The 12,363-nt window shown below is 38.4% G+C and overlaps 1 protein-coding gene across 2 annotated transcripts in view; it reads right to left on the bottom strand.

The window, feature by feature from the left end:
- The window catches only part of CUL2 (cullin 2), a 454,610-nt gene extending 443,183 nt beyond the window's left edge, over positions 1-11,427 (bottom strand). The window contains exon 1 of one of the 2 annotated variants that reach the window (XM_069211221.1): positions 11,294-11,427. The gene's annotated coding sequence lies outside the window, so the exon portion shown is untranslated. Of the gene's footprint in view, positions 1-10,335; positions 10,663-11,293 lie in introns of those variants that run through there. The other variant, XM_069211220.1, reaches the window with a different exon arrangement.
- Between the last annotated feature and the right edge of the window lie 936 nt (positions 11,428-12,363).

The raw sequence follows: 12,363 nt of genomic DNA, 5'->3' as shown, positions 1-12,363 counted from the left end.
TGAAAACTGTGTCTCCACACCAAGAGCTGCATACCCTCTATAGTTAGTCTGGAGCCAGTAAGGCAGGGCACCTGTGTACCTCAAAGGCATGCCACTAGAAGCTTCTCCCCAATTCAAAAGCAAAACTGGGTATAAAAGAAGGACCTCAGAACCAACACTCCAGTAATCTTCTAGACCTGTGGACACTGCCAGGAAGAAGGACTATTGTGCTGCTGAAGCGCTGCCACTCTTCTGGACTCCTGCTTTGCTGAGCTGACCTACTGCCTGGGTGAGAAGGAATGGACCTGTATCTCTTGAACCCACAGTGACTCCAAGGGCTAGTTGGATAGCCTCCTGATCTGAAGCCTCAAGGACATAATAGGCTTCCAACACCCATGCATCTGCACCTGGACTCTGCTATCTATAAGTCTACCCTGCGAAGTCCTTCCACCCCAGTCCTTGACCCTTTGAAGTGGGCTTCAGGTGTTTTGCCAGCCTCTGTGGATCAAGCAGAACCAACATGCTGCTGTGTGGCACAACCCACAGCAGAACCAATGCATTGCCAGTACAGCAAGGATTGGACCCATCTAAAGGACTCGCATCGCAGCTTGCACTGCCTTCAGAACTTCCACTGTGTGATGCATTCTCAGTGCAGGCACTTGCATCTCATCGATGGCATCCTCAACGACGACAACAAACTCAGCATCACAGCCTCGCAGCTGGAGGATGAGGTAAACTGATTAAAATGCAAGGGCAATTATATGTGCAAATGTTTTATCCCCAAATCATCAATATATTTCATGATCTGGTGGTGGAAGAACTAGACAGATTGGAAAATATCAAAAATATCACAAGAGAAAATATCACTTTGCAAGAACGTCAAGCACTCAAGGAACTTATGGAAAACCAAAGCTTGGAAATAAAACCGGCTGATAAGGAGGGCAACATAGTGATTATGGAAAAACAACAATACATGGAGGAAGCATATCAACAATTGAATGTAAGTAATCACTATTTGAAACTGGATAATAATCGCCTGAATGAGTTAACTATGGAGTTGAATCAACACTTGTATACATGGTATAAAAAGGGCCTGTTAAATGATGGTGAAAGATCGTTCTTGAGAAATGACAGTCCTATCATACCCACAATATACTTTCTTCCAAAAATTCAGAAAAGTCTGAATAAACCACCAGGACATCCGATAATCTCCAGTTGTGGATCACTATATGAAAACATTTCAACATAAGTGGATCATTTTTTAGCTCCTATGGTACTTAACCTTAGTTCCTATATCAAGGACACAGGTGCCTTTTTGAGAGTATTAGCTGGAATTGGATGGGAGGAAGGATACAAGCTAATTACTATTGATGTGGTATCCTTATATATATCTATTAGTCATGAAGTAGGACTTACAGTGGTACGTTATTTTCTACAACGTGATATGAACACATTGAAACATTCACAAATGCTATTGAAAATGATTGATCTATGTCTGAGGAATAACATATTTCTGTTTAATCACCAAATATATGCCCAAATTTGTGGGACAGCAATGGGTGTTTCCTTCTCACCCAGATACGCAAATCTCACTATGGGTTGGTGGGAAAAACATGTAGCTTGGGAAGAGGAGAACAAAGAATATGCAGAAAAAGAATGGAACAGAGAGTGAATTTGTGCAATACTTTGAAAAGTTGAATCAAAATGAGATGGGCCTACAATTTACATACAACATAAGTACCAATTGTGTCCAGTTTTTGGATGTACAGGTATATATAGAGAACAATAAAATTGAGACTACTCTGTTTCGAAAGGCAACATCAACAAATAGTATATTGCATGGAGATAGTTTCCACCCAACATCGCTTAAGAGAAGTATACCATACGGAGAATTTACCAGGGTTAAACGAAATTGTTCCACTGAACAGGAAATGGAACAAAAAAGTTTATTGAAACCAGACAAAGATTCATTCAGAGAAAATACAAATATAAAGATATAAGATCTGGAGAACAAAAAGCAAGATCTCGGACAAGAGAGGAGATATTAAATAAACCAATGAAAAACACAAGAAAGAATTAATCCTACATAAGATTGGTAATGACCTACAGTAACGAGAATCATTTAATTCTGAATACTCCCAATAAATACTGGGATGTAATAAAGAAGGATCCAGATGTTGGGAAAATGGTTGGAGATAGACCAATTATAAGGTACAAAAAAGTACCATCTGTACAAGACCCATTGGTAGTCATTTCTATATGAAGAAACCGTCAAATTGGCTAACAGCTTCAACAAATGGTTTTCTATGTTGTGGCAAGTGCAAAGCATGCCGTATAGGGATAAACACAAAAGAATATTCAGATCATCAAGGTAATAAGATGATGATCAAGAAAAGGATCACTTGTAATACCACTTATGTGGTTTACATAATTGAGTGTTTCTGTGGATTACGTTACGTGGGAAGTACGATTTGTCCCCTGAAGAAACGCATTTTAGAACATATTAGAGCTGTACAAAACAAGGACATGACTTATGCCATGGCGAAACATTTGAAGACACATGACGGAGTAAATTGGACAGACATGAAATTCTTTGGAATTGCAAGTATTGACTTTAATGAGAGAGAAGGAGATCAAGAGATTAAAATTAAGATGTTTGGAATCACGATTTATAATACAGCTTAAAACCAAGACCCCGAGGGGTCTTAATGGGGATGAGGAACTTCACTATCACTTAGAATAGAACAATCAGAAGTTTACATATTATTATATAATACGTTAATATATAATTAACTAGACAAGAATACCAATGGATAAACTTGGTGATGTGTAGAACATACTTAAATGTGTGCAACTAAGAATGAAAAAAAGATAATTGAAAATGGCAATAAGAGACAGTGATAGTGATGGAACTTTGATGTCAGTGACAAATAATCATAAGTTGACTAGTGAATTCTCCATAGAAGTAATATTGCCAAGAATACCAACATTGACGTCCTATATGAGACTCCTCTCCCTCCCTTCTCATTTAGATATTTGTTGGTAGAAATATATTTTAGTAGTTTATGCACAAATTTGGATTTATATCTTATTTTGTTTTGCTAACGGTATTAGGTTTTTTATCCTCTTTTTGGGGGGGATAATTTTTAAATCTCACTACATGCCCCATAATGCACTTGGATGTTAGAGGTAATAGACTATAAATAAGAGACATTTAAAAAATTCTCACACACTGCGAGCAAGACCGGGAGGTCGAAACGCATCGGTGATGATGGTTGGTGGTGTACACGACTGAATTAAAAGGCATATAAAAACTTTCCTGGAGTGCAGCGTTACAATTGCTTTCAATTGTTTGTTTTAAAGACATATATCTCTCTCAACACTCTTGTCTTTCCAACAAAAATGACTGGGCATTGAAACCAGTTTCTTTTCTATACATTTTATTGCAGCATGTCCACTATAATACGTTTCGGCCAAGCCTGGTCTTGTCCACATAAACACCACGTTAACTAACATTCATATAAATACTGGTCATGTGATCAATGGTCATGAAAGATATACTATCACGCTCATTAATTCATTCGTACAAAGCTCACTAAAAATGTTGTAACAATGCATATATGTTCATAAAAACTTGGATTAGCTTAAAAGGTATGCTATAAAGAATACATTTAATAATCTGCTCATCACAACAATAAAAGTTAATATATATATAAAAGTCCACCCAGATCACTAAGAATATTTTCAATTAAAAATCTACTATACATTAATGTGTAAACTACACAAAAACTGGATACATACGAATATGCATATACAACAGCTCATCCTTTTAAATTGTATTCTGTACCTACCATAGCGCCCTTCATGGGGAAACTATGTTAACACTGTCTCATTGAGGCACACCTGCATACTCAATATTGCTCTGGCTAATGCCTCATAAGTCAACAACAATTTCGCCCATAATGAGCAAAAGCTTGCTTCGCAATAATATATAGATCAATTACAGATAAAATATCTAGCTATTCTATTATATATACACACCTCAGTATCAAATTATTTCTGTATTGAACGACCCCATGCCTAATAAATATGAACATACATATGATTAAACTCACTGAGACTTATAAACCAATTTCCTGATAAATATAAAAATATTCCACACCATTAATCGAATATTCCCACTAAGACCCATCATACCTAAAAAAGGAAAAAACAACCCAAACTACACCTGTTAACTACACCCTTAGTGAAATATCTAAAAACCTATACTCTCTTTGTGTACTTGCCTAAAAACACCAAAAATAAACCTCATAAAAAAAGTGCAATTCTTCCCCCAAATTCAACCATTTGGAGCTTTGCAATCTAGATTCAGTAAATACCTTTTCTCCAATTGCCTGAGAAAGCGATCCCGATTTCCTCCTCGCATCCTCTTACGGACCACATCAATAACATAGTACTTAAGGAAATTGAGATTACTGTCATCACACTCACTGAAGTATCGGGCTACTGGGTATGTTGGATCTTTGTTGGACATAGCTCCTAAATGTTGGAGGATTGTTTTATAAACCTGTAATTTGGTGCTACCAACATTCATTAATCCATAGTCACATTCCAATACATACAATGCATATTTGGTTTTACAGTTAAAAAAACTGTTATTTGTTTGTGGTCTTTCATGGAATGCTGTGGTATTAACTTTAAATGTACAGGCTCTACAGGAAGTACATTTATAAAACCCTCTTTTTGGAGATAACCAACTTCCTTTTTCCACCACTTCTGGACTACTCTTAACTAGGGCATCCCTCACTGAAGGAGCTTTTCTGAACGTAATAGGTGATGCCATGGGAATAGCAGTACTTAATACTGTGTCACCTTGAACCAAAGACCAGTGTTTTCTAACAATTGTCCTAAGTTGTCTCGCTTGTTTGCTATATGTTAGAATTAATCTAACACTGGCCTCTTATCCTTTATCTTTTTTCCAAACAAGATAGATTCCCTACTTTGCATATTTGCTTTAGTTATCGCCCGATAAAGGGTTTCTTTGTTATAACCCCAGGCTAAGAATCTACTTTATGATTCCTCTTTACCAAATCATCACTGTGACTGAAATTTCTTCTCAGATGTATCATTTCACTATATGGGATGCTATCCTAAAGATGTTGGGGATGAAACTGATGGCATATATTACTGAATTACCTCATGTGACCCTTCTAAATAGTCCACTTTCAATGTTATTGTCCTTAATGAATACCTGTACATCTAAGAATTCTACCTGTTTCTGCTCATCTGAGAAGTAAAATGTAAATTCACTGAATTATTATTGATAATTTCAGCAAATGACTCAGCTGTCTCAAGAGTACCTCTCCATATGACGTATAAATGGTGTACATAACGTAGCCAACATACTATATGTTCATCCCAAAATGCACCATAGTCAGCCATGGCTCCTCCCACCAGCCCATATGCAAACATGCATAGCTGGGGGAGAAGCAGGCACCCATCGCCACACCACACAACTGCTGGAATACCTCTTTATCGAATGAAAGAAAATATTTTCATGGCACCACTTAATCACTGGCAACCCCATTTTACTTTGATACATAACCGCAGCTGTCTGCCCCTCAAATAATACTCCATAGCTTGAAGACCATCATGATGATTTATTCTAGCGTTCAAGTGTCATTAGCAAATATTCATCATGCGATGAGATATCATAAATCCGTTTTAAGAAACCACCAGTATCTTGCAAAAATAGTGGCAAAGTGTGAACATATTCCTTAAAGAAAAAGTCAACATATTTTGATGTACTGATAAACATACATACATGCATAGACCTTTAAGAGAAGTCATGGGGTATCATACAAAATCATTTGCAAAGAATAATATACAGCAAAAACACAGCTCACACAATCTAGTGCAACCTCTGATCACAAACCCATAGTATGGAAACCAGAACACAATTCCAAGACACCTCACATCCCAAATGCTGTCTTTTGTGGCACACTGAACAAAAGAAATATGGACTGGAAAGCAGTTGAGATTAGTTAATAGCTGAACTTAATTCAAGCATTTTATCCATGATTGCTTTGTTTTCTCAGTGAGCTTCTCCGAGTAGAACAGTATGCCAAGTGCAGATCCATATCTTGCTGTGCCACAGAAGTTAAGCTGCACCACAATAATGAAGCCCAACAAGTCCAAAAAACACAGGCATACAGGGGTGTGAAATTCTAATGGCCCAACACCCAGGACATATTGTTTGGGCTCACAGCCAACAAGTTTTCATGTTTATTTTGTTGTTGGGGCAAATAAGCCCAACTCCCCTGCAGCGCAAACTCTTTAGCTGCCAGTTTATAGTACCACAGGATGAATATTGAAAGGGCATCACCTGCAGTTTAGCCAATATTTGTATCCATATGTTAATGCTGTTCGAACTTGTATTAATGGTTCATTAAAGCAAGGGCTTTATTATTAGGTTGAGTGATCCAAGGAATTGTTGTAAGCTCGGACTGCAGTTCTGACAATGGGTCCAGTATAAAAATGTGTATGCATGTTTGCAAAGTTTAACATTAAGAAGCTATGTATAATGCTCCTAGAATACTCTCTGCTTAGATGCAAGTGTTTGTAGAAGCTTGAAAGCAAGAATAATGATTCCTTGCTTTTAAAATAAAATGTTCACTAAAACAATGCAACTAGGAGAAAAACGTTTTGCTAAACTACTGTGAAATTGTAGGTACTATTTCTTTGAAGCATCATTTAGTAAAATATGTTGATACATACTAGTATTTGCAAAAGTATTCAGTATGAAAAATCATTGTAACCAGTTTCAATAATATTATGGAAAACAAGAAAATAAACAACCATTGACAAAGTCAACAGGTGTGACATTGTTGGTCAGTCTTTTGGTTTTGTCAATACAGGTCTTGTTGTGACATGGTTTCTGTAAAATGTTATTTCTGTGGGAGCTGCTGGGTCCTACCCATCACAACAAACACTGATAAAAAGCCAAAATATTTGTTGTCTCAAAAAGCACACACTGCCACTGTAGTCCCGGCACTGAACAAAACTACTGTGTGTGCCAATATGATACTTGAAAAAGAGCAGAATGCTGTCACTCACAGTGAATACAGCCAATAGATAAAAAGAGAGAGAGAACAGAGTATGATAACAAAAAGGTCTTGTTTAATACCAGACCTAATAAAGGGCCCAATTCTTAAAGATAGCCACAAAAGTGCACCTGCAGCATATGTCCTTGCATTAGTGCAGATTTACAGTTTTTATAAATTTACAAGAAACCTGAGAAGTAGGTCAGGAAATAGTACTCCTAGAAAATATTTGTGGATTGCAATGAAGCAGGGGCAAATATTCATGTGTAGATTTGCTCATGCAAAACTCTGCTGAGAGTTTAGAAGTGTACTTTCCCTTCACCCCTGGAAGAAATGTACTTCTGCCCTTGTCAGGAGTAAATTTTCAATCTTTCTCAATTTGGGAAAAGACTGGAGAAGAGTTGGTGAAAACCCCTAAAACATGCAAGTTAGTATGTATGTACCAACTCAAAAAAGAATTTCAACCCTAAAGATATTGTGTACCACTACATCCAGCTCTACTATGTGGATCGCTGGAAAGGTGGCAAAATAAGTGAATTGTTAGTATTCAACCCCTACTATAGTATGAGGCCTGGCATAATCAGAGAGGCTATTGTCAGAACTCTTATATAATGAGATTGTTGCCATAATTTGTTGCCATACTAGGTACCACTAAAAGGACGAGTTGATTTTACAGGACAAGTAGGTTTATGAAGCAATCTGTCTCATGGATAAATAGATATTTAATAACATTTCAAACGCTTAGCACTCTAAACTGGATTGCACTTTTCAAGAACAGGGCCAGGACTACCTGCATATGGTTGGACTTTGCTGCTCTGTACAATAAGCAAAAAAAGAAGACCGTAAGCCAGCCAGGAGAAAACGGTGCCCGAGATAAGCATCCAACGGCGGTGTGCAGTAAAGAAATACCAATGAAAAGGATACAGGACCGCAAAGAGGAAAATAGAGTGTAAATTGAAGCCCGAACATGCCAGGTCATGCTCTCCCTTCCAAGATTAATAGGGCAACAATGAGAATACACAAATACATCATGGGATCACCTACACCTTAATGTAACTTTGCGCTGCAGCATAAGACTGAGACAGAAGGTAATCTTTAACTTCTAAACCATCAGCTGTAACCTGACTTTGGCCCTGAAATGTTTAACACCAAAAACACGTTTCTCTTGAATACTTTTATACTGCTATAAAATTTAATGAGTCAATGGAACAAGTCTTTGTTGCAGATGACAGCATTAAGCTTATTGGATATTTACGATGACTGTAACCTTTGTGGGTATTTAGTATAATAAATTGTGACTGGTTTTAGAATAATCTTCATCTGGGCGTTAGAATCTTTCTTGACTGTTTCAGCGCATGCCCGTTTTTTTCATTCTTCCATCACCATTTGTAGAATTAAGCATTGGACAAGTGGTATGTTGACTATTCATAAGCTATAGTACTATGTTTTACACCAAATTGGTGGTGTATCATACATCACAGCAAAAAGGAAAGATCCTCGGAAGACACAACTGACAGTATTACAATTGCCCAAATTAACAACAACACAGATTAATTCAGTAGAATAGCACTAGAAGTGCCGACAGATTAACAGCCGTGCAATGGATGCAAACAAGACCACCCTAACTACATACAGTGGCCGCTAAACCTTGCTCTGTGCCATGACTGAGAAGATTGTTTCAAACGTTGGTGCATCCTATGCAAAACCGTAGAGCTATATAGGAAGAATCCAGACAGCATATGGCTAAAAAATGTGACCCAGATAATGTTTATTCTGACAATGAACATTCTTGACATGGCTGCTCAGACACGTTGGGCAAAGCTGATTAATGCATTCTGTATATCACTGAGGTCTATCCCCCCCCCCCCTGATAAACAGGGCAGTCACCGAAAAACATGGCGATTGTCCTTTTTAGGTGCAAATGTGTATATTTTTAATACAATAAGGCTTTGCTATCAATATGCAGCCAGGTTTTACAAAGTTGAAAAAAGGAAAAGATCCTCATAGCCTCTTGTTGGATATGATTTTAACATGGCTGCGGCTCAGTTATAACTCAAAATGTACCCTTCGGGTACTGTTTCTGCAACATTCACCAGTATGAATAAAACAGAAATTATGATAAACTGTAACAGGGGCCTCCAACCTTTGCTAGAGAGGGAGCTGCTTCTGATCACTGAAAACCTTCCTAAGCTACTGTCCTACCTAAGAATTCAAAAAGGGTACACAACATATACACCACCAGTGAAGTACACCCAGTTCTGCTTCAGTGAGACTACAGCATTGTCACGACAGCTGTATCACAAAAGGGTTATCTAGGGGGTCCCAAATGATCAGTTTTACCCATGTCATCTTGTTAATGAATCACCTGGCAGAGACGAGTGTGCCCCTGGGGCTTGTCGCCTCATTGTCATTCAGAACATATACCCTGCTCTCATTTTTAGAGCCAGGCCCGGAACATTTTCACTACCTGCCTAATTGTGCTATTTTTCATCGACTGTTGTGCACAAATAAGCCAAATCCTAACATCATTTTTAGATACAGGCCGCATGCTCAACTAAAATTATCGGCTACAATCCATTTTGAAAGGCACATGCTTACTTCACACCACGCTACTAAAAGAACCGATATCATGGGATCACACATTTTCCATACAAAGAAATATTAAAGAGAAGACAGCTAACTGGATTTTATTGTTCTTATTATTTAGCATCAGAAAGCTATGCTTTCGTTTATCTTATTTTACACAAGGGCCCAACATATTTTTGTATTTCATGCCTTCCTTCGGCACATCACTGAATACCCGCCCAGCTTCTATAAAGCGGCTCTTTCCTTTGCTCTTTTCCATCAACGTAAACAACGGATCGTACTTTCTAAAATATAGACATCAGTGAAAAAAGGTAATCGCTCTATACATAAACACATTCTCTTTCTTCACCATGTTGAAGCTCCACATGGTTGTACAAGTAAGTGTTCTGTTGCAGTCATACCTTGACTATGCGCTGTTCACTTTGTATGCGCAGTCGACAGATTCATTCATACAGAAAAAGATGACAGCTCAAAGTGTGCCCAGAATGGCATGGGGCACACACACTCCCACAGAAGTAATCCAACCTGAGCAGGATCACCCCGGTCACAGTGTCTACTCAACTTTCCTGGGATAGGTGGGCCCCCGGGCAACGAAAGGAAGGTAGAGTGTTGTGGCATGAGCAGTTCGCACTTGTAAGTCGCCATTTCCAGGACTACCCCGTCTTACCTTCAGAAGGTGCCACCGGCCGTTCCTGCTCAGGGAAAGTTCATTTGCTGTCAGTGCCCCACCACACTCACAGCTCTGCCATTACCCTGCCTGTCTTCTGGGCCGTACCACCGGGCAGTGGAGGGGGGCCAAGCCCAGCGCAGTTTTCGCGCCGTCGCTCCTTCGACTCGGGAGACGATTCAGTGGCTTCCTCTATCCTTTTTGTTACCGAAGTGGCGTGCGCGAGGGAGCGGTGCCTGTACCAGTTCGGAAATCCTGTGAAAGCACTGACAGACAGAATCCCCGTTTCCTAAGAATGAATGAAGATGTAGCAGTCCAGAGTACGGCAACACATAGAGGTCTAACTTCCTGACACGGAAGACAGGGCTGTAGAAGGCTTCAATCCGTAGAAATAGACATAGGACAATTCCTGCAAAAACTACTAGATCAGTACAGCCGCAGCCGTATTGGAATAGGAAACCCACTCATTTCCGTGTTAACACAGCTCGTTTGAACGTTATTTGCAGTCATGTACGAACATTCATAGGGTAGTCGATTAATCATATCAATGACCTTTTAAAACTGCAATACGGTGGCGAAAGGCAAAACATGCAGATGTTAGTACACAATACCACTGCAAATGTCAAACTATTGAGTAATACAAATGATCAATTAATTTACAAGCAATAAATAAGACTTCCATTTTTTCCTGAAGAACTTTTCAAAATTTAGAATCAACCCATTTAGGAATAACCACCACTATAGACAGAGTTCATCTGCGGTTTAACTGGTTGCCGAGCTCTCGATTCCATTTTGAACACGCACAACTCCGTATTGAGAAAGTTAAATGTAGACAGTCCTTTAACGAGACTGAGAAAGGTGTTTTTTAAGGGCCCGACCAGTGAAGCGTAACCTAAGTTTCAAAAGAAGTTAATGGGAAAAACTGCATTCCCCCCTTTTTTTAAAAACTCCCACTTACCTGTTCTGTAGTGTTAGCATGGTATGTATTTGTAGAATTAAAACATTTCTAGCTATCCCTTCAAGGATTTTATGTTCTATTAAGGACAGGGAGGCGAGGATTATGCTTTCTCTTTCATTTACTGACAACACAGCAGCCAATGAAAACATTACAAAACTTTAAACTACAAATCCCATGAACACTGAGTCATCCAATCATGACTCTATACTGCTAATATAAATAGCATAAACACTACAATCCTTCCTCTTTCTTTGTGAAAACCAATAACATTAAGAGCCAATAAAGAACTTGCAGAGCACTGGTCCTCTGAAAGCTCTTGTGAAACTTGAAAAACTGTCTCAACTTCTCCTTCCGGTTACTTCAACCAAGAACAGAATGTCCACTTGATCCAACAACATAACTGAAGAATTCAAGAAGCAGTGTTATTCGCCCCTGCAGAAGAAGACAAGCAAAAACTAATATAAACACATAAGCATTGTGTGGGTCTTTCATTAATTATTAACATTCATATTCTATGAATACCAGACATAATATACAAAGCATATATAGCATATATTTACAACAGGTTTGATAATCCTCACCTCCGTGTCCTTAATAGAATCTAAAATTCTTGACACAATAGCTAGAACATTTTTAATTCTATGGCAGGACCAGAGGCTTCGGATTATGCTAGTTTAAAGTCTGTTCACTACTCAGATACAACATCAACAATAGGTTTGTGATAAAATACTTTGAAAGTAGAATCATTTGACCAGTCTGCTGCTGCCATAATATCTTCTAATCTACCTCCTGTTGAAAAAGCTTTAGAAGCCATAGCTCCTCTAACAGGATGAACTCCAAATATGTTTACATCTATACCTGCTTCTGCCAATAACCACTTGACCCAACGAGCCAAAGTTGCTGCAGTGACTGGACGAAAAGGCTTCTGCAAGGAAATTAACAATTGACCAGAAACACCCTGTCTAAATTCACATGTACAATCTTCATAACCTTTTATGCATTGAACAACACAAAGTTTCTTGTTATGCGGAAAAGAAGGTTAAGAAATACATTTTGATGAAGTCTTAGTA

The sequence above is a fragment of the Pleurodeles waltl genome, chromosome 10 (genome assembly GCF_031143425.1).
Source record: "Pleurodeles waltl isolate 20211129_DDA chromosome 10, aPleWal1.hap1.20221129, whole genome shotgun sequence".
NCBI classification, from domain to species: Eukaryota; Metazoa; Chordata; class Amphibia; order Caudata; family Salamandridae; genus Pleurodeles; species Pleurodeles waltl.
This window is presented reverse-complemented; position numbering and strand designations above follow the sequence as displayed.